Source organism: Plecotus auritus (genome assembly GCF_963455305.1).
Source record: "Plecotus auritus genome assembly, chromosome: 2".
In the NCBI taxonomy this organism is placed as follows: Eukaryota; Metazoa; Chordata; class Mammalia; order Chiroptera; family Vespertilionidae; genus Plecotus; species Plecotus auritus.
In genome coordinates this window covers 226,074,844-226,097,697 of record NC_137771.1, presented here as the reverse complement: position 1 = coordinate 226,097,697, position 22,854 = coordinate 226,074,844, and positions in this window count along the sequence as shown.

Below are 22,854 nucleotides of genomic sequence, written 5' to 3'. Positions count from 1 at the left end.
ACGGAGTGTAAGTGTAAGTCTTCCGAACACCAAAATCTCAAAGGGGAGGAAGTGGCTGGCCACCCCCGGGGCTCCGGTTCATCGTAACAGAGCCTGTCTCTGTACAGTTGACTCCCAGGATTATCTGTTTGCAGCAATGTACACACACAGCCCGCATACTCCGGGCCCGTGGAAAGCCCTGGATCAATACAGTAATGGGAGCATGAAGAAAAGAGAAAAGGAAAGATTTTATCGAGCCTGCTTACTTGAAAGATACCTTAAAGACCAGCACAAACACACCTGCCTTTTCGGGGCCACGTGGGAGCAGAGCAAACATGTCTCTCCTTGAAAAGCAATGTCTGGAGAAAGGGACATTGTAGCCACCGAGCCAGGCACCCCCCGGAAATGCTTGCATCTCAGTGAGCAAACGCTTAGAAGCCTAATCTCCAGATCAAAACGTTTTTAAATGAGCTGGTGATCGCTGTGTTCACAGGGCCCTGCGTTAGCCCCATGTCACATGGGGGACAGTGGGGTGCTAGGCAATGTTAACAACGGGATCGCCAGGGAGGGGAAACCTGAATAGTAGCATCTGCCAATGTCTGTGGTGTAAATACTCCACGGTAGCTGATCTCAGTTGTCCATGTGAGGTCGCTGAAGGGGATCATGCCACCGCTTATACAATGTTTCCACTCTACGGATACAGGAGATGCACACATCCAGAGCAGGGGTCCTCAAACTACGGCCCGCGGGCCACCTGCGGCCCGCCGAGGACATTGATCCGGCCCGCCGGGGGCCGCTGCCTGTCCTGCTTAGTAGCTGACGCATCCCGGGCCCGCAGTGCGCATAGGAATTTGTTCATAGTTTTTTTTTAAACTATAGTCCGGCCCTCCCACGGTCTGAGGGACAGTGAACTGGCCCCCTGTTTAAAAAGTTTGAGGACCCCTGATCCAGAGCATAGGAACCAGGAAAATCTACTAAAATAATCAGAACGTGATAAGTTTTGAGGATCGGTTACCTTTGTTTTAAATACAATGTATTTAACTGCAAGTTTATATGGTTTAATTTGTAATCATGACTGTTTAACCATCAGCTCACAAGATTCCTGACAATTTGAAAATCAGCTCTAGTTGGGACAAGCCACTCCAGCACAAGGCCTGGGGACTTTAACAACAACAAAAAAGTACCAGAGAGTCTTTTCTCTCTTCCTCACCCACAATTGCCCAAGGCCCACTGAGCCGGAATCCCCGGGTGGGGACCACACAGGCTTATTTCTTAAAGCTCCCCAGGCGGTTCCAGCGGCCATCCTCGGGAGACAGGCACTGATATTGTAACTGGTGGACGTGGAGGTCTTGAGCTGCCTCCAGGAAGAGAATTTCCCGAGGCCCCCCCGGGAGGATGGGGCTCTGTGGCAAGCTTCATGGATGATGTGAAATTGAGGGGGTTCCCTTCCAAGGGCCATCTCCGTCAGCCTGCCCTGGAAGAAGTGCAATCTTGTCTTCGGCAGGGCCAGAACGAAGACTTGGAGTCTCTGCTCCACGTTAAAGAACATTCCAGCCAGCATCCTGCGTGTGGAGTCAGCAGGGCCACGGGCCATGCCGCTGGTAGGGCCACCTGGCTATGGAGAGAGAACCACAGTGCGGGCCACGGAGCGAGAGCGAGAGAGAGAGAGAGGAGAGAGAGAGAGAGAGAGAGAGAGAGAGAGAGAGAGAGAGAGAGAGAACAAGCGCAAGAGCACAAGAGCGCCAGCAAGAGAGAGGGAACCCTTTGCCTGGGGATTTTTTTTTTTTTTTATATATTTCATTGATTTTTTTACAGAGAGGAAGGGAGAGGGATAGAAAGTCAGAAACATCGATGAGAGAGAAACATCGATCAGCTGCCTCTTGCACACCCCCTACTGGGGATGTGCCCGCAACCAAGGTACATGCCCTTGACCGAAATCGAACCCGGGACCCTTCAGTCCACAGATCGATGCTCTATCCACTGAGCCAAACCGGTTAGGGCTTGCCTGGGGATTTTAACTCTCCGGGGTTTCATGCGCTTCGGATGGGGTCCGCCCCTAGCTAACCCATCGTTTCCCAGGCTAGACCTCCCCTGCGGCACCTTGACTTGTACTGAGCATGCGCCCGCCTCCCCCTTCGCTCCGTCCCTTCACCCAGGGGTCTGCAGGGCACGGACCCCTCTCCTTTGCTTTCTTCCCACTATGAATGGGAGTAAACTAGCTATTTGTGACGTTGACAATGGAAACATCAGCTCTAGGTGGGACAAGCCACCCAGCACAAGGCCTAGGGACACAATAAGGGCCACCCTCCACGCTACAGAAAGGGAAACTGAGGTCCAGAGGTTTCAATGTCCCGGTGTGGTTAACCTCTGACCAAACCGGGATGTCTGTTAGGCTCTGTTCGCCCCCGCCCAGCATCGCCCACCCCAGCGATGCAACTTGGGGTCTGTTTTTAAAACATGGTGCCTGGTATTAGAATCCATATAGCAAGGCCTCACTAGTTTTGAATTATTTTAACAAGAACTGAACTAAAGTTTACCTTCAGACTGGCTATGACAAAAGGGCTTAGAAGGAAACTCATGGGTAAGGGAGACTAAAAGAAAAAATGGCATCAATGCTCTCAAGAAACTATTGGTATCTATTTTTATGCAAATCCTTGTATGTGAATAACAAATGATTCTTCTCCACTCCCTAAGAGAGGCCTACTGAACCAGCCACATTTAGCAGCGGTTAGATTAAGTTATTATCCTATCGAATAAAGAGGGATATGCTAATTGACCCTCACGCTGTCGCAAAGATGGTGGCGCCCACAGCCAATAAGGAGGGAATATGCTAATTGACTGCCCTGCCCCCAAAGATGGCAGCACCCACAGCCAATAAGGAGGGAATATGCTAATTGCTGCCCCGCCCTCAAAGATGGCGGCACCCACAGCCAATAAGGAAGGAATATGCTAATTGACTGCCCTGCCCCCAAAGATGGAGGTGCCAACAGCCAATAAGGAGGGAATATGCTAATTGACTTCCCTGCCCCCAAAGATGGCGGCACCCACAGCCAATAAGGAAGGAATATGCTAATTGACTGCCCTGCCCCCAAAGATGGCAGCGCCAACAGCCAATAAGGAGGGAATATGCTAATTGCTGCCCCGCCCCCAAAGATGGTGGCACCCACAGCCAATAAGGAGGGAATATGCTAATTGACTGCCCCGCCCTCAGAGATGGCGGTGCCCACAGCCACAAGATGGTGGCGCCCAGTCCCCTCAGCCCTGCCAAGAGGCCCAGGACGCCCCCAGGAAACGCAGGCGAAGGGCGGCCAGATGGGCCCTGCATTTTGGGCGCCTCCCTGTGAAACGGGGAGCCCCGGCCCCCCGGCTGCCGACGGCTTGGCAGCTGAGAGGTGGATGAGAGACGGTAAGAGAGCTTGGAGAAGCTCAGGGGGAGGAAGGGTGCAGGCATCTTCCTCGGGCCAAACCACACAGGCCTCGTCGGGCCATGAAAAACGTGCACATCAGCAAGACGGACGCGCACGGTCCCGCTTCCCCGCCCTGCCGCCGCCCTCGCCGGTGCCTTGTGGGGGCTCCTGTTGGGGTCCTGGCAGCTCTGCCTGTTGCAGCAGGTGCGTGCAGGTGGCTGAAGGGAGTTTTCGGCACGGGATCTCTGTGCCTGGCAGAGTTTGAACAGATGGCTGCCCGCCCGGCACACCTGTGACAGCGGGCGCCCCCGTGGTTTCCAGCGCAGACCCGATCCGCAGGCCGGCGTGTCTACAGGACCCGGGGCTCACGATGGGGCTCTGTGCTGCTCACACGCCACTGGCCTCACTGCGCCCGCATTTCCCCGCGCTTTCCGCCTCGCGTCAGTAGGGCTGTTCGCACGGCCAGGAATGGCCAGCCCCTGCCTCAGGCCAGGGGACAGGAAGGGCGGGTGGGGCCCAGGGCTGAGCTGGGGCTGGCGATGTCTCCTGGGTAGTGTGCTCAGCGAGTCAGACTTTCACCCTCACACCCGTCACCCACGGCCTAAGGTGCCTCGCAGCTGCAGTCACAACAACTCCTCAAACAGAGGGGTGCTCAGCGCCTGGTGACACCCACCCCCTCTGCCAGGACGAGGGGGGCGTCCCTGGGTCACCCCGGGCTGGGGAAGGGCTGGGTCCCTGGGTCACTCCTGGGCTGGGGAAGGACTGGGTCCCTGGGTCCCTGGGTCACCCCTGGGCTGGGGAAGGGCTGGGTCCCTGGGTCACCCCCGGGCTGGGCAAGGGCTGGGTCCCTGGGTCACCCCCGGGCTGGGGAAGGGCTGGGTCCCTGGGTCACCCCCGGGCTGGGGAAGGGCTGGGTCCCTGGGTCACCCCTGGGCTGGGGAAGGGCTGGGTCCCTGGGTCACCCCTGGGCTGGGGAAGGGCTGGGTCCCTGGGTCACCCCTGGGCTGGGGAAGGGCTGGGTCCCTGGGTCACCCCTGGGCTGGGGAAGCGCTGGGTCCCTCGGTCACCCCCAGGCTGGGGAAGGGCTGGGTCCCTGTGTCACCCAGGCTGGAGAAGGGCTTGGTCCCGTGAACCCACTCTCACCCACTGAGCACAGTCTTCAGGCCGGCCATTCACCAGGTGTCCATTCACTGAACACATCTGTGCTGAACACCTAGTGCAGACCAGGCCTGGCCTGTGTGCTGGGAACCCAGTCCCTGCTCTCTGACCAGGCAGGGGGCGTCTGCACCGAGCCTGCTGCACATGTTGTCACTCCGCCCTTTGCAGGGATGGGGCGGGGGAAGTGAGACTGGGGGAGGGGAGAGAATAAGCCTGAGTCCCCTCTGCCTGAATCTGGGGGGCTCTGTGACTGCCTGAACCACTCGGTGCAGAAAAAGTGTGCGTCCCAGGCGGAGTCATAAATGGCCAGGAACCCGGCCCACAGGGAAGCCTGCTCTCGGAGCCCTGAGCCACATATAAAGATGGCCCCCCTGACACTGGCCACGTGGGGGCGCTCTGGCCCACGTGCAGCTGGGCCCAGCCTTCCAGCTACCCCTGCCAAGATGCCAGACATCGTGGTCCCTCCAGACCAGCCCATCTGCCTGCCGAGCGTCACCAGGGACTTCCGTCCATCCACAGTGCTGGCTGAATTCACGCCCCACGAATCGGGCACTATATCCTATATAATAAAAGCCTAATATGCTGAGAGTCCAGTCGTCTGGTCAGCCATTCAACCAATCAAAGTGTAATATGCTAATGATATGCTAAGGCTGCTCAACTGCTCGCTATGATGTGCACTGACCACCAGGGGGCAGACGCTCCAACTGATAGGTTAGCTTGCTGCTGGGGTCCAGCTGATTGGGACTGAGCGAGACGGGCCGGACACATCCTGGAGCCTTCCCATAGTCCCTCCCTGGCTGGCCAACCTCCTGCGGCCCTCCCCGGCCCAGATTGTGCACCGGTGGGGTCCCTCAGCCTGGCCTGCATCCTCTTGCAATCCGGGACCCCTCAGGGGATGTCAGAGAGCCGATTTTGGCCCCATCCTACAGGTCAGGCCGAAGGACCCCATTGGTGCACGAATTCGTGCACCAGGCCTCTAGTCTCTGTATATAAAAGGCTAATATGCAAAGTGTCTCCGCAGGAGTTCGACTGGGAGACCGGGAGTTCTATCACTCGCTATGATGTGTGCTGACCACCAGGGGGCAGCCGGGGAAGGGAGGCTCTGGCCAGCAGCCTGAAAGCCCGCATCGGCCCTGATCGCCGGCCAGGCCTAGGGACCCCCTGTGCACGGATTTTGTGCACCAGGCCGCTAGTAAGATAATGATTGCGTTGGGCCACATGGCATTGGGATACTCTGTTACACACCAATGGAAACTGGGATGTGGCTGGTGCAGTGGCCTTTGTCAGTGTTAGTACCATGGCTACCATCATCCGTGTATCAAAAGGCTGGCCAAGCAGGTCACACCGAGCCTCCGAGCAGAGCAGGAACACAAGGGCTGCGCGCCGAGAGGGTTGACAGGTGAGTTACGACACCACGAGTCCCCGCTGGGCACCTTCCCGTGTCGGGCACGGCCTCTCCGTGGAGCCGCCATTTTCAGCTGCTCAGCTGCCCGTTGGGAAATTGCAGGAATGTTCCTGCCACCCCTTCCCCAGGGCTCACCCCTGGGAAGCCGCCTGGTGTCATGTGATCTGGCCCCAGGAACACATCCGCTCCCAGAACAGTGACAGCACCACGCGGATAGTCATTGCCAACAACACTGCAGACTTCAAAGCCGAACCCAGTGCTAAACTGAGCCCCTCCCCTCCTTTCCAAGTTCAAATCACGTAGCGTCTCAAATCCTGGCTTCCCCTGAACCTAGCCGGGAGCCTTGGCGCACCTGACCTCTGACCTCTAATACACCCGCCACGGAGGAAGGACCGATGGTCGGCGACTCTTTCTATGTGTCAAAGCGCGAGGTTTGAACCCGTGTTTCTGTGACGCCTAGGAAGGCTGTGCTTGCCGGAGGGAAAGGCAGCCGTTCTCTCCTTAAACATCTTCCACTTGCTGTTCACGGAGGAAGGGCTTCTCCCAGAACCAGCCACCTGCCAGCCCAGCCCTGCCGGCCGGCCGGAGACCGTCTCCCCCTGTCCCCCTTCTCAACAACTCCCCCTCGGCTTTATTTATTTTGACAGCTCCCCACGGTTTCCTGGCGGGAGAACCCTTGAGGACCGCCTAATGTGGTTTTGACAGCCAGGCCCACATTGTTTTATTTATTAGCGCTTTCAACTCGGAATAAGACGGTGGGCGAGGCCGTGCCAAACACAATTTACTTCTTCCCGATGGGTCCCTGGGCCCACACTTGTCAGCCTCGCTCTGTACCTTTCTCGTTTCCTTTGTCGGCTTGAGAGGAGCCTGGCGCGCTCGCGCTCCGATGAGGTGCTGCTGCTGCTGCTGATGGGCCCAGGTGGCAGCCCCTGGGCAGGGAGCCGGGCGAGAGGTAAGGGGATGGGAAGCCATCGGGTGTTATCTGCACCAAACCCCGTGCGCTCACGTCCACAGGAGCCCGTAGATCGGCCCGGATAACACATCCCCTTCCGCCATCCAGCTCGGCTTGTCGCCCTCCTCTGTGGGCGGGGTTCAGCGTTAGGTCTTGGCTGAAAAATAGATGACTGTCTTCTGCCTTCTGCCTGGGTCCCCCATCTTCTGCCTGGGTCCCCATCTTCTGCCTGGGTCCCCATCTTTTGCCTGGGCCCCCCATCTTCTGCCTGGATCCCCATCTTCTGCCTGGGTCCCCCTCTTCTGCCTGGGTCCCCATCTTCTGCCTGGGTCCCCCATCTTCTGCCTGGGTCCCCATCTTCTGCCTGGGTCCCCCTCTTCTGCCTGGGTCCCCCTCGTCTGCCTGGGTCCCCACCTTCTGCCTGGGTCCCCATCTTCTGCCTGGTCCCCCATCTTCTGGTGGGTCCCCCATCTTCTGCCTGGGTCCCCCACCTTCTGCCTTGGTCCCCATCTTCTGCCTGGGCCCCCATCTTCTGCCTGGGTCCCCCATCTTCTGGTGGGTCCCCCATCTTCTGCCTGGGCCCCCATCTTCTGCCTGGGCCCCAATCTTCTGCCTGGTCCCCCATCTTCTGCCTGGGTCCCCATCTTCTGCCTGGGTCCCCCATCTTCAGCCTGGGCCCCCATCTTCTGCCTGGGTCCCCCATCTTCTGGTGGGTCCCCCATCTTCTGCCTGGGCCCCCCATCTTCTGCCTGGGTCCCCATCTTCTGCCTGGGTCCCCACCTTCTGCCTGGGTCCCCCATCTTCGAGTAGGTTAGTCCCGGTGACCTTCAACAGGATGTCACCCTCGGCAACGGCGGGTGGAGACAGTCCTCTCTCACGGGGGGTGGGGGGAACACACAGAGAGGGTCTGTCAGCTCTGGGGGGGTGGTCCCCGGAGGAGGGGCTTCATTTACAAGAGAGCGAGCCTGACCGTCTGGCCTGATAGGCCCTGAGGGCTGTCTGCCCTGCATTCCATTGTGGATGCCCTTCGGGGTTCTCTGGACCCATCTGATCTCAACGGAAGCCAGAGAGCTAGGAAGCGTTTCCCAAAGACGAAAAGCAAATGCATTGGGTGAGGTCTTAACCCTGCTTTTACCTTTTTCTTTTTTTAATTTGCAAACCATTCTCTCTTACACACACACACACACACACACACACACACACACGCACGCACCCCGCTAGGTTCTCTGTTGAACACCTATGGCGGCCGAGGCCCTAACGATCAGGCTGACTGTGATATTTTCCAGATTTAACTTCAAAATATGTTCTTTATTGGGCCCGGACTTCCCCCCGAAAGGGCTGAAGGCAGCTCAGGGAAACACGTAGGCATGTGGATCTGCTGCAGCGTCCGTGGCTGGAGATGTTCTGTAAACGGGAACAGGGTTTGCCATCCTTTTCGTTGTGGAGTGCGTTACTCAGGGCGACCGCCTTATTTTACAGCAAACGGACGTTCCCAGCGCTTGAACACAGTTAAGTATCTGTCCAGAGCTTTCCTGTGACCTTATCACTTATACTGATAGACAGCGTTCTTGCTTCCTCGGACCCCCCAGGAAGTCTGACGTCACCGAGTGAATTACGCAGGAGACATGCTTTGCAAGGGCCACGCTGGCCAATCACAGATTCGGGTCAGCTCTGACGCCGGTGCCCTGCCCCATGGCGGTTCCTGGGCTCCCACCCCTCCCAGGGCCCTCCCCGGTATTTCATTTGTTTTCTTCAACACTGAGGCACAGCGCTGCCTGTGGGCCACGGAAATCCCACGTGTCCGTGATTGGTTACAATATCCAACTGTTGCCTGGCCGGTGTGGCTCAGGGGTTGAGTGTTGACCTATGAACCAGGAGGTCACGGTTCGATTCCCGGTCAGGGCACGTGCCCAGGTTATGGGCTCCATCCCCAGTGTGAGGCGTGCAGGAGGCAGCCCACTGATGATTCTCTCTGATCATTGATGTTTCTATCTCTCTCTCCCTCTGCCTTCCTGTCTGAAATCAATGAAAATATATTTCTAAAAAACATCCAAATGTCACTTCTTTATTCTGGGAGTCAAGGTTAACCTTTGGCTGTACCTTGGGCAGAGCTTTGCTGGAACTCCGCAGCAGCTTATGGCCATGAGGTCGCGTCCACTCGGCCAGCCGGTCATCGCGGCGCCCTGAGGTTCTGCCGTGTCCCGCCCCACACGGCCCCGTGCATGGGCAGGTGGTGGAGAAGGGAGGAGCCGCGCTTTGCCCTCTGGCGTGGAGACAGACCCCTGTCAGGCCCTCGCCTGCCGCCTTCGACTCTGGTTCCGGGTAGAGGCTGGGGGAACAAGTCCTGCCAAGCCATTTACAGGGAGTGCTGGCAGGCGCCCCCCGGCCCGCGGAGGGAAGCAGCTCCTGTGGTTTCAGCCATTCCCACGCCGGGCATACGCAGACCTTGGCTTTCCTTGAGAAAGGCGAGCCGAGATATCCGTGGCCCTGAAGCCAGAACCCCGCAGTCTTCCCGCCCCCCTCTGCGAGGTGACTTTCACACCCAGGACCTCCCCGGGGCGGGGACACGGTCACCCACACTTTACAGACCAGGAATCAGAGACTCAGAGAGGCCAGAATGTTCTAAAGACGTGCCCGGGATTCGATGTAAAGGGTAGGGCAGGCAGAGAAGTGATTGCCGTCAAGGGAAGAATTTACTAGTTTTCAGGGTGGGAATATCGGCATTGTTTCATTCTGATTTCTAAGGAAGTGCGTCTTCAGCCCTGGCCGGTGGCTCGGTTGTTTGGAGTATCGTCCCATACACCAAAGCAGGGGTCCTCAAACTACGGCCCGCGGGCCACATGCGGCCCGCCGAGGACATGGATCCGGCCCGCCGGGTGCCGCTGCCTGTCCTGCTTAGCAGCCGACGCGTCCCGGGCCCGCAGTGCGCATAGGAATTTGTTCATAGTTTTTTTTTTTAACTATAGTCCGGCCCTCCCACGGTCTGAGGGACAGTGAACTGGCCCCCTGTTTAAAAAGTTTGAGGACCCCTGCACCAAAGGGTGGCAGGTTCGATTCCCGACCTGGGCACACACCTGGGTTTCGGGTCCCATCTCATCGGGGCACATGTGGGAGGAACCGATGGATGTTTCTTTCTCACGGCGATGTTTCCTAGCTCTCTCTTCCTCTCTCTCTCAAATGAATAAACATCCTCAGGCGAGGATAAAAAAAAAAAAAGAATAAAAGCACGTTATAAAATGTCCAAAAGTGTAAGAAGAGCCTCTGGAATTCTCCCCACCCCGCGAGAACCACGATCGGCGGTTTTGGAGAATTAGAATAGAGAGAATCACGCGATAGGAACCACTGGTAGCTGCTTTTTTCGGTAAGCACGGTCTCCCGCCCAGATGTGTTCCCATGGCAACACCTCCCGAGCCGTGTGCTTTCCAGGGCTGAGCTGTGTTCCATCGCCGCGTGGACAACGCACCCGTTTCCCTTTCACGCGCACGGGGGTCGCCTCCGGTGCTGCGATGCGCGCATGTTCCGTGGCTAAAGCACACCCCACGGAGAGGCCAAGGCCAGTGGGGCCGGGAGGTACAGCCCTGTAATGGCGAGGGGGCGTGAATCATCGCTACAGCAACTCTAACTCTACCGATGGCACACCCCTAACTCTGTGACGCACCTGGGGAAACTGAGGCACGGCGGGGGTGCGGGGAGGTGGCTTGCCCAAGTCCCACACCCAGTGAGCAGCAAAACCACACTTGCACCCAGTCTCCTGGCAGTCAACCCCGCGGTCTTAATCCTACCCCCCAAGTTTCCAAGAACCTGTTGCAAGGGATACGAACTAAGTCTTTTTTTTTAAAATATATATTTCATTGATTTTTTACAGAGAGGAAGGGAGAGGGAGTCAGAAACATCGATGAGAGAGAGAGACACCGATCAGCTGCCTCCTGCACGCCCCCCACTGGGGATGTGCCCGCAACCAAGGTACATGCCCTTGACCGGAATCGAACCCGGGACCCTTCAGTCCGTAGGCCGACGCTCTGTCCACGGAGCCACACCGGTGAGGGCTGAACAAAGTCTTTAACACGGGACCTCTCAGAGCCTTGAATGCCATCGGACTTAGGACAGCAAGTCAGGGACATGGGCTCCAGCTTTATCTGCCTTTTGGTGACCCCACACCCCCCACAGACCCCGCTGAGGAGCGGCTGGTGGGGCTGGCGCCCCCGGGAACACACTTCGGGAAGCAGCAGCACCAGGCCAGCGAACCAAGTTGACTCTCATGCACCCTCAGGAACATAAAACTTCACGTTCTGTGTCGCTAGAAGGAATGTTTTAAAATAATATAACCTTCCTATAAATTCTTCACAACTTAGGGAATAGGCGCAGCTTTTCTTTCTAGAAAGTTCACATCGCTTCATAAGGCCATCATTAATTTTGATTATTTTTTCCACTTTCATTTCTTTTTCCGTTGCAGCCAAAAAAAAAATGTAATAAATCTAACGAGACATATTCATAGTCTTTGGCGGATGGATCACGGGATCTGGAAAACGTGTTTGCCCCTTGAATACGTCCTCCTTTTGGCTTTGATAAAAACAACAAATATTACATATTGTTTCTCAATCATAAAAACATGTTCGGAGAGGATGAAAAGCCTGTGCTTTGATGTGATAATGGCAGCACATCATGTCATTCTCAAGACGTCTGAACGGCCGCCATCGCCCCTGGGAGCGGGCCTCGTCTGAGAAAGCTACGCGAAGGAGAGCATCTCAGGTCGTTAGGATGGTTTTCCATGATGAAGATGCCTTTGATCTGTAACATATGTGTAATTAAAACACACGTTATACCCCAGCCCCTTCAAAAAGTAAAATCCTGGTCAAACGGCTCAAAAATAAAACTGAAACCCCCCCGGCACCCTTTAACAGAACTTCCTGGCTCAGCCGGGTGGCTCAGTGGCTGTGCATCGACCTATGAACCAGGAGGTCAGGGTTCAATTCCTGGCCAGGCCACATGCCCGGGTTGCGGGCTGGATCCCCAATGCAGGGCATGCAGGAGGTAACGGATCGATGAGTCTCTCTCACCATGGATGTTTCTATCTCCCTCTCCCTTCCTCTCTGAAATTAAAAAAAAAAAAATTTTTTTAAAGAATTTCTGACATGCTGGGGTAGATCACCCCTGGGGCTGGGTGCCCTTCACCGCGTTCTGGGCAGGCGGCCCACAGACCCCCAGCTCCCGGGTGGGAGGGCCTGAGTCCAGTTGGATGTGTCCCGTTAGGTGGCCACACACCCAGGGACAGACGGCTCCCTCGGGACAGATGGGGGCGCCACACTGCTGTGCGTGCAGCCATCACTTCCCCACAGTTTCCGCCTCTGTTCCATGAGGGGCCCTCAGGTAGTTCAGGACCCCGCCTCCCTCTCCATCTTCCCCGGCGTCAATATTTCTGGGGCCTTCCGCTGCTGCAGACGGACATCGGCTTGAAGACGCCCCTTGAGCCCAGGACACAAGGCTGGCCCCCAGCAAGGGGGACACGTGGAGGGCGGGTGGCGGCGAGCTGTGTGGGACTGGACAGCTCACGTTCTTCATCGCGTCAGGTCACCGCGACCGTGCCCCGCACCGCTGTGGTGACGGCGCAAGGTCCAGCCTCTGAGTGGCCTTTATTCTGGGTCCAACCAGCCGAGGCCTTTGTCATGTGATCAGCGGCGTTGGGACATATTCCGAGTTATACAGGGAGGGGCAAAAGTAGGTTTACCCGTTGTGCGTACACGAAGCAGAGTTTATTCTTGTGTTATTATTTATTAACTAGAGGCCCAGTGCACGACATTTGTGCACTCGGAGCGGGGGGGGGGGGGGGGCGGGGGGGCATCCCTTAGTCCGGCCTGCACCCTCTTGCAGTCCGAGAGCCCTCAGGAGATGTCCTACTGACGGCTGTCAGACATTCTTAGTGTTGCCATGGAGGTGGGAGATGCTCCTGCCACCGCCACTGGGCTTGCCAGCTGTAAGCCTGGCTTCTGGCTGAGTGGCGCCCCCCCTGTGGGAGCGCATTGACCACCAGGGGAGCTCCTGCGCTGAGCGTCTGCCCCCTGGTGGTCAGTGCACGTCATAGCAACCAATCATTCCTCCATCCGGTCAATTTGCATATTAGCCTTTTATTATATAGGATTGCTGTGTTATTTTCCATAAGAACAACTGCAAGCCTATCTTTGCCCCACCCTGTGTCGCCAACCCGGTAACCTAATGAGAGATGCGTACTGTGAGCCTGGCTGCTTGTTTCTGCGATGATGCCGGCTCATATACCCGCTATGGACACACCCCCGTTTACAGCCCATTCGCAGACCTGCGTAATATTGCTACTACATCCAGGGTGAGGCGGTTGTCATTTTTTTTTTTTAAGAATTTTTTTAAAAATATATTTTATTGATATTTTACAGAGAGGAAGGGAGAGGGATAGAGAGTTAGAAACATCGATGAGAGAGAAACATCGATCAGCTGCCTCCTGCACACCTCCCACTGGGTATGTGCCCGCAACCAAGGTACATGCCCTTGACCGGAATCGAACCCGGGACCCTTCAGTCCACAGGCCGACGCTCTATCCACTGAGCCAAACCGGTTTTGGCACGGTTGTCATTTTTATTAGCGGTTTCAGTTTGGGTGAAGGGGGTCAAAGGTGCACACTTCCAGTTCTAAGGTAACTGAGTGCTGGGGGAGGGGGAGGATGTGCAGCCTGTGACTACAGTGAACAGCACTGCGCTGCAGATGGGAACATTGCTAACAGAGTGGGCCCTACACTTCCCAGCACGAGAAAGAAGTGTCTAACCGTATGTGGAGCTGGCTGCTAACTGGACTTAATTGTGGTGGTCATTTCGTCATACACACAAATACCACGTCATTATTCCATGCACCTAAAACAGGTGCCATGTTCTATGTCAGGTGTATCTCAAATTCTCAAAAAACCAATAGTAAACAGAGGTTTCCATTTCTTTTCCCGAGGGCATTTAGGTGTATTTACAGTATCATCCATCTTGGAGACTCGGCTCCCGCTCCACCACATCACACCCTTCAGGTGACACGGGGCCTCCGCCCGCCTCAGCTCCCTTTCCAATGCCCCCCAATCCTGCTGCCGTGACGGGTCCCGAGAAAAAACAGGTGGGAGAAGAGGGTGAGGTGGGTCCTTCATCTCCATGTGGGCCAGCTCGGGGAGCCTGGGGGTGGGGGGCTCATCCTGCGGGCCCAGAGGCCTGGTGCCCCACATTCACCCCTGAGTGAGCTGGGGGCCCCCGCCTGTGGCTGGGGTCTGTCCACCTCCAGGTCCCGTTGGGGAACAGCGAGCCATTGTTTGGTGACGGAGAAAATAGCGTCTCAGTGAACACACACACACACCCCCCCCCCAGTCTCCGGGCCCACAGCTTCACCCCAGAGGCCCCACTGCTGGGAAGGAAGCTCTGGGTGTTCCCCAGGAGCCCACCGCCAGGCCAGGGCTCCCCCACCCTCCCAGGCCGGCGGGGGCCACCCTCGGACCCTCAGGGGCACTGTCCTGCTGAAAGGAGGCTCCACGTGCCACCTGCTTGCTTTCTCCGCGGAGGGGAAGCGGCCCGGCGTGAGGGGCCACCTGGACCCGCTGGCAGTCCCCAGGTGCCGCGTGCGCCCGGACGATCGCGTTGGCACAGTGTCCGCTTTGCCAGGAGAACCCAGAGCCCGCCGGGCGATGCCAGGTGCCATCTGCTCCCCTCCGCGTGCGGGTGATGCCAAGGTGAGTGCTGGGTGCCGTCTTTCTCCGGCCGTGAGCACACTCGCGCCTGAGGCTCCCGGAGGCCCGTGGGGCCAGCAGCCCTGCACGTGGGGGGCAGCGCCCTCCGCGTCGAGCCTGGTTTCCAGCACACACCTCCCGGCTCGGCAGGCGGGCGGTTTCATAAAAACACAACTTCCATGGTGCTCACCGGCATAAAGATGCCAGCATCTCGGTGCCCAAGAAGCGGCTAGTTCAGCCGTGGGCAAACTACGGCCCGCGGGCCGGATCCGGCCCGTTCGGCTGTTCTATCCGGCCCGCAGAGCCGAAAGAGCGGAGGGTTCTCTTGCTCTCCCCTCCGCTCCTTCACCAGCAGCAGTGTTAACATGGCAACGTCGGGAAACACGGCCGCAGCTCCTTCTTCTGAGTGGGCGGATTTATATCCCCATTCAGTAGAAGGAACAACCTCTCCGTCTTCCAGAGGCTCCTTGGAATGCCCGCGGACGCGTCCCCCGACATCACCCTGGGAATGCGGAGACACGTTATCGGGGTGATGTAGGGAGACACGCCCCTGGAGAGCACAGGATCAGAGCACAGTTTGAAATGAATAAAACTATTGAAATAATAATAATAAAAAAGACCGTACCCTTTTATGTAATGATGTTTACTTTGAATTTATATTAGTTCACACTAACACTCCATCCATGCTTTTGTTCCGGCCCTCCGGTCCAGTTTAAGAACCCATTGTGGCCCTCGAGTCAGAAAGTTTGCCCACCCCTGGGCTAGTTGCTGGGTCCTACGTCCCTAAAGGAGGCGCGCCCCCAAGGCCCAGCGCGGGGCGAGGACCGCCTGCCGCACCCGCCCGGAGGCGCGATGGAGCCGGGGAGCCTTTGTGCAGCTCGGGCGCCCCACTGTCTCGGCTGCCGGGCGGCGCGATGGACTCCAGTCCTCAGTGAGTCCCCGCTCTGTCTCCGTGACACTCGCTCCCGGGGGAGGCGCCTGCCTGGATCCTGCTTGGCCCTGGCAGAGCTGCGCCCAGGGGCTTGTGTTTATGGCGACGCCCGTAGTGTCACCAAGGTCCTGCCACGCACAGCTGGATGGTGACGATGGCTGCATTCGGCCTGAAATCACTGCGGAGCGCGAGCGATGGAAGGTCCAAGGAAAGGGTTTCTCTTTAAAAGAAGATAATGCCATGGGGGGGTGGGGGAGACAGCCCCATGAGGGACTGCTGGCTCCCTCTCCCTAATAACGACACCAGGCAGCCGAGTGGCTGCTAGCAAGGGTAGGGCCACGTTCAAGGGGACGCCTCAGTAATGACCGGGCCGCTGACTGCATGCGCTCCTCCTCATCGGCACGCCTGGGTGTGTTGTTGCATGAGCGTGGCCATGCATGGCCTTTGGTTTGCCTGTGGCAGCTTTTCTGGAAAGAGATGGCGCCGAAGGAGATCACGCCAGCGATTGCTAACGCCATAAACATGTTTGCTCCGTGCGCCTGCAGGGGTCAGGGCTGGCGTCACCCCCTCGCCGCCGATGAACGTCTCTAAGAGGGATGTGGAGAGGAGTCCCGGGCAGCTCAAAGCAGGACCCTCTGGTTTTGTGCCTGGAGGGTAACAGGAGCCTTTGGACAACAGCAATGTCCCCACCCCACAGGGGGTGCGGGGTCGGGGGAGGATGGGACAGGCGGAAGTGCCCTCTGCAAGAAACCTTTTCTGTGAGGGTGCACCCCACCCCCCCGCCCCAGAAGTATTCATTTTTTTAAAAATCCCTAGTTAGAAACTCTCTGTTGTCCCTGATTAAAAGAAAAACAGTTTTGGGGAGATAATTACGCTTCTTAAAAAGGGGGGGGGGTAATATTGTGGCCTCCCCTACTTCCCACGACAGCACCTCATCACTAACACACTGTCAACCGCACCAGGCGCTGGGGAGGAGCCTGAAATCCATCCCACCCAAGGCAGGGCGTTTCCGGTTAAAGACTCAGAGGCGGGAAGGACCCAGTTTCCCCCCCCCCCCCCCCGACGTCAGATCATCCTTGCTGCTCTGTTAGCCGAGGGCTCCAGCCCGGCTCTGCCCCGAGCCGCTCGGGGGCCACGGGGATGCCACGCTTCCTCTTGGCCTTGCTTTCTTCCCTTTGAAAGCAGAGACGTGTCTGGGATTGTCTGAATGTCTCCTCGTCGGAGCCCACTGCCTGGTGATGGAGCCAGCCATGCCTAGACTTGCTGGCACACCTTCCTAAGGGGAGTATTAACAACGTCCACCAGGGGGCGCCTGACTCGCTGCAAACCCTGGCCCCGGGGACAGGACAAACTGGACCCGTGGGGTGACCCCAGGTTCCCCACCCACTCCTGGAGCGATTCTAGGCACAGGAGGCCCTCCTAGGGGTTCGGCTGCAGATGCTCCGCCTCCCCCAACCTGTTGTGTGGTTATCCTCACCCCTGAGCAGCGGTGTGGACACCTCTGTGTTTCTGAAACGCTTTGGGGCCAGCTGCCTGTGTGATAAACATCTTTTAAGTCCGTTTACTTATGATTCTAGTGGAAGGCAAGAACCCGGAGCTGGCTGAAGTTGCGGGGGGGGGGGGCGGGGGGAGTCTGTCTCTTGCCCTCCATCCCTGGATGCTGAGCTGTGGTTTAGAGGAAGCGGCAGGAGGGTCGTGGCGGTGGGAGGGGCAGGGACGGGGTGGGGGGGGGGGGTGCCAGCGCTGTTCTCGCAGGAGGCCCTGGCTGTCTCCTCTCGGGGACGCTGCGGTCAGCCACGGGAAGCAGGCTGTTCTGGCCACAGCTGTTTGCACCTCAGAACTCGGGCGTCGCTACCCTCAGGCAGGTCCCTCCGGCTCCGGGAAGCTGCTGGGACCCTCTGGCTGCCGTGTCGGAGGCTCTTGAAGGACGCCCTGAACCCCGTAGGGTGCGTTTGTCACGGGGGTGCGTCCCTCAAGAAGAGAGGTGGGAATTTCAACCATCGTTACTGCGGGTGCGCCCTTATTTGAAAGTGAGGTCCTTGCGGATGTCATGACTGCGATGAGGTCATCCGGGGGCCCTTAGTGGCTGGTGTCCTGATGAGAGAGAAGAGGGATTAGGATTGGGATGCAGACACCGGGGAGACGCCGCGTGATGGCAGAGGCGCGGATCGGAGTGACGGGTGACAGGCCAAGGAGGACCCAGGGCCACGGCCAACCTGGAGCCAGGGGAGGCGAGGAAGCCCCCACCGCTGGGGCAGGGGGGCGCCGGGATTTCGGGCGTCTGGTCTCGAGCGAAGAGGATGCATGCCGTTGGCTTGTGGGACCGGGCTGAACTGGAACAGGTGGGAGTGCTTGCCTACAGCCCGATGGCTCGCAATGTTGCCCCCGAATCAGCAAACGGCGCGTGTTCCTTCCTCAGTCCGTGTTCTTTGCTCTCGCTGAAACGGAGCACAAGCGGCCTTGCCAGCTATTGCCAAAGCTGCTGCCCCTGAGCGCTGCCCTCACTCTTCCCATCCGAGCCCTCCGCGCCCTCTCCTCCCCCTCCGCGCCCTCCTCCCCCTCCCCGCCCTTCCCTCCCCCTTCCTGCTCTCCCCTCCCCCTCCCCGCCCTCTCCTCCCCCTCCCCACCCTCTCCTCCCCCTCCCTGCCCTCTCCTCCCCCTCCATGCCCTCTCCTCCCCCTCCATGCCCTCTCCTCCACGCTCACTCCTCTCCCTCCCCCGCATTTCCAGAGGCGGAGACAGATCCTCAAGCCTTTTGCCTTCTTTTGCCTCAAAGTGTCTATCTGTGGTTGTTGTGGGTTGAATGGTGGTTCTACTAAAGATGTGTCCACCCGGGACCTCAGAACACGTCCACCCGGGACCTGAGAACCTCAGATCATATCCACCCGGGACCTCAGAACCTCAGATCACGACCACCCGGGACCTCAGAACCTCAGAACACGACCACCCGGGACCTCAGAACCGGAGAACACGTCCACTTGGGACCTCAGAACCTCAGATCACGTCCACCTGGGACCTCAGAACCTCAGAACATGACCACCCGGGACCTCAGAACCTCAGAACACGTCCATTCGGGACCTCAGAACCTCAGATCACGACCACCCGGGACCTCAGAACACGTCCACTCGGGACCTCAGATCACGACCACCCGGGACCTCAGATCACGACCACCTGGGACCTCAGATCACGACCACCCGGGACCTCAGAACACGTCCACCCGGGACCTCAGATCCTCAGAACACGTCCCCCCGGGACCTCAGATCATGACCTCGCGTGGAACAAGGCTCCTTGCGGATGTAATGAAGGGAAGGGCCTCAAGATGAAACCACCTGGATTACGGTGGGTGTCCTCGGAAGGGGCGGGAAGGGAAAGACACACAGGGAGGGACACAGGGAGAAGGCCCAGGGAAGGCGGGAAGGGAAAGACACGCAGGGAGGGACACAGGGAGAAGGCCCAGGGAAGGCGGGAAGGGAAAGACACGCAGGGAGGGACACAGGGAGAAGGCCCAGGGAAGGCGGGAAGGGAAAGACACGCAGGGAGGGACACAGGGAGAAGGCCCAGGGAAGGCGGAGGCCAAGCGTGGAGGGAGGCAGCCGCAGCCCAGGACACGGGAGCCCCGGCAGCTGGGAGAGGCAGGCCCCGCCCCAGAGCCTGTGGAAGGCTGGGGCCCCGCCCACACCTTCGTTCTGGACTTCGTCCTCCAGGCCGGGAGGGGACACCTCTCTGCGGTTTAAGCCACCTCGTCTGTGGCAGTTTGTGCAGCAGCCCCAGGAACTGATACGTGGCCTCCCCCGTCGGCCCCAGGGTGGTCCCTCCCCTTCCTGAAACACTCCGCACGCTGGGCCGCCGCGGCTCTCTCCTGTCTCCTTCACTCACCCAGCAGGTACTTACTAAGCTCCTACTGTGTGCCGGCACCCGCAGGCCAGGGCTGTGGCCACAGTGACCGACGTGGTGGCTGCCCCGGGAGCTATGACCTGCCAACTTCTCTCTCCTCCTTTTTTTTTTTTAAAATATATTTTTATTGATTTCAGAGAGGAAGGAAGAGGAAGAGAGCGATAGAGACATCCATGATGAGAATCACTGATCGGCTGCCTCCTGCACGCCCCCCACTGGGGATCGAGCCCGCAACCCAGGCATGTGCCCTGACCGGAATCGAACCTGGGACCCTTCAGTCCACAGGCCGATGCTCTATCCACCGAGCCACACCGGCCAGGGCCTTCTCTCTCCTCCTTCCTTCCTTGTCCCACCAACTCAATGTGGGGTCTTCCAGGCTCTGTGCCTGCCCCCTGCCCCGCCCCTCGGGGCTCCTGCCACAGAACAAGCCACACACCACACTCCATCCTGTCCCCTCGCCTCCTCTCCTCTCCTCCAGACCTGCCTCCCTCGCTGCTCCAGGTGCTCCCCCGGGGAGGGGGGGGCCTCCCGCCAGGGCGGTGCCCGCCTCCCGCAGCGCCCCCTCCCAGCACCGTGACCGCCTCTCTGGGTGGGGCACCCACCTGGCAGTCACCCTTGACTGCTCCCTGACTTGGCAACGCCCAGGCCCGCCTCACTGCCTCCTGCTCCTGGCTGCCCCGGCCCATCGCTCATCGCCCTGGTCTGCCTGTGCCACTCTGACATGGATTAATCGTCTGAAAACCTCACGCACACACGCCCGCCTCACATCGAAACCTCCTGATGGCACTGGACTGACTCCAGATTGGCACTGGCTTCCTTAGCAGGCCAGACGCAGCCCTCGCTAATGGGCTCCCGGGGCCACGTGCCCCTGCAGGCACCCTCCGCACCTGCCAACCTGGGCCGCTCACCACCCTAAACTCACCCGGCTCTCCTCCTCATCGCTCCCTTCCCACGCCCGCCCCTCGGGCTTCCCTAATCCAGCCCTTTCAAGCACTGGCCCGGCGTCAGCCTGCCTCCCAACGTGTCCTCTCCTCTGGAATGCTGGCGGGTCCGAAGCAGGCTCTTACCTGCCACTGGGCAGTGCCTGCCTGCGTCTCCCTGGTCTGGGAATCGGTTGTGGGAGCCACCCGGGGTGACATGGCAGTACCACCCGCCCTCCCTCTCCTGGCCACCATCGCAGGCCTGGGCCCAGGGACCGGCCTCGAGGTGGACAGCGTCCCTCCAACAACATGCCATCAAGGTAGGAGATTCCAGCACTTGGGAGAGATTTTATCCTCCTTCCTGTTAAACATGAGCCCCTTTAAGAAAACGATGGCCCTGGCCAGTGTGGCTCAGTTCGATTCCCGGTCAGGGCACATGTCCCGGCTGTGGCTGGATCCCCGGGGTGGGGTGGGGGTGCAGGAGGCAGCTGATCAGTGCTCTGCTCTCACATCGAGGTTTCTCTCTCTCCTTTCCTCTCTCTGTAAAAATCAATAAAAGTATTATTTAAAAAGAAGAAGAAGATGATGGAGCTAAGGTGCCAAGCTCCGCGTGGCGACGAGTGGTGGTCTCATCACCTCCCCCGGGACCTCTCCTGTCAAAGACCCCAAGGCCCTGCTAGGGGTCCAAGTGTGTCCCTAACCCCCGGGACCGCAGAATGGGACTTGTTTGGAAACAGGGCTATTGCAGGTGTAACGAGTCACAGTCACCCTTGAGGAGGTCGGCCCCTGGGCCAGTGGGGCTGCTGTCCTCACAATAAGGGCCACGTGGACAGACATGCAGAGGGAAGACGATGCCACACCGTGGAGAGAAGACTGTGGGCAAGCCAAGGAGAAGACTGTGGGCAAGCCAAGGAGAGAGTCTCGGAGGGGTCCGCGAGGTCTGAAAGGTTGGCGACCGCTGCTTTAAACGATAAAGAATTTAAATTAAAAAAAAAATAAATAAATAAACAAATACCTGTTTCTCACCCAACCCCTTTATTGACTAATTCATGGGTTCCTTTTGACCACTATGAATATTTTCCCCACTAATTAAAAAAAATAGGTTTGACTTAATTATTCCGGGTTCAATACATTTGGCTCTCAGTGTCCCCTAGAAAGTGGAAGTGGTAGAATCCTGTGTTGCTCTGAAAGAGCTACTGTATCCGTTTCTGGGACTTGCATAGCAAAGTGCCACCAACTGCATGGCTTAAAGCGACAGACATTGCTTTCTGAATATATCCTCCTTTCGGTTTCCCCCTGTTATATTTTTGGACCTGCCATCTGATAAAATGCTGGACGTACTGAAGCCATCCTCCACGTCACCTACGTTTTCTTTCTTATTTTCCATACTAGAGGCCTGGTGCATGAAATTCATACATGGAGGGGGGTGGTCCCTCAGCCCGGCCTGCACCCTCTCATAATCCGGGACTCCTCGGGGGATGTCCGACTGCCAGTTTAGACCCGATCCTGGGTATCGGGCCTAAACTGGCCGTCAGACATCCCTCTTGCAATCCGGGACCACTGGCTCATGACTGCTTGCCTGCCTGCCTGATCGCCCCTAACCACTCTGCCTGCCTGATCGCCCCTAACCACTAACCTGCCTGCCTGATCGCCCCTAACCACTCTGCCTGCCTGCCTGATCGCCCCTAATCACTTGCCTGCCTGCCTGATCGCCCCTAACCACCTCTGCCTCAGCCCCCACCATGGTGGCTTTGTCCAGAAGGATGACCGGAATGACGTCCAGAAGGGTATTTGGCTGTCCGGTCTAATTAGCATATTACGCTTTTATTATTATAGATTTTTATCCTGGAAGATTTCCTTCCTATGTCTCATTCAGCTCCGGAGGCCAGAGGTCCACAATGGAGGTGTTGGTGGGTTGGCTCCTTCTTGGGGCTCAGAGCAAGAACTGCCCCACGCTCTCTCCTAACTCCTGGTTGCTGGCGACCTTGGAGTGTCTTGGCTGGAAATCACGGGCTCCGGTCTCTGCCTCCGTCCTCACAGGGCCGTCCCCCTGCCCCCTCACCATGTGCCTGCGCCGTCACCTGGTGGTGTCCCCGGAGTGTGTCTGTGTCTAGTCTCCTTTTCGTATAACTTACACCTTAATCGTACCTGCAAAGACCCCATTTCCAAATAAGGGCACATGCACAGGTACCCGGGGTTTGAGCGTCTCTCTCTCTCTCTCTCTCTCTCTCTCTTTGTTTTTGTATTTTTATTGATTTCAGAGAGAAAGAGAGAGGGAGAGATAGAATCATCAATGATGAGAGGGAATCATTGATCGTCTGCCTCCTGCCCGCCCCCCACTGGGGATCGAGCCTGCCACCCAGGCATGTGCCCTGACCGGGAATCGAACCGTGACCTCCTGGTTCGTAGGTTGATGCTCAACCACTGAGCCATGCCAGCCGGGCTGAGCATCTCTTTATGGGGAATATAACTCAACCCCAACCAGCTG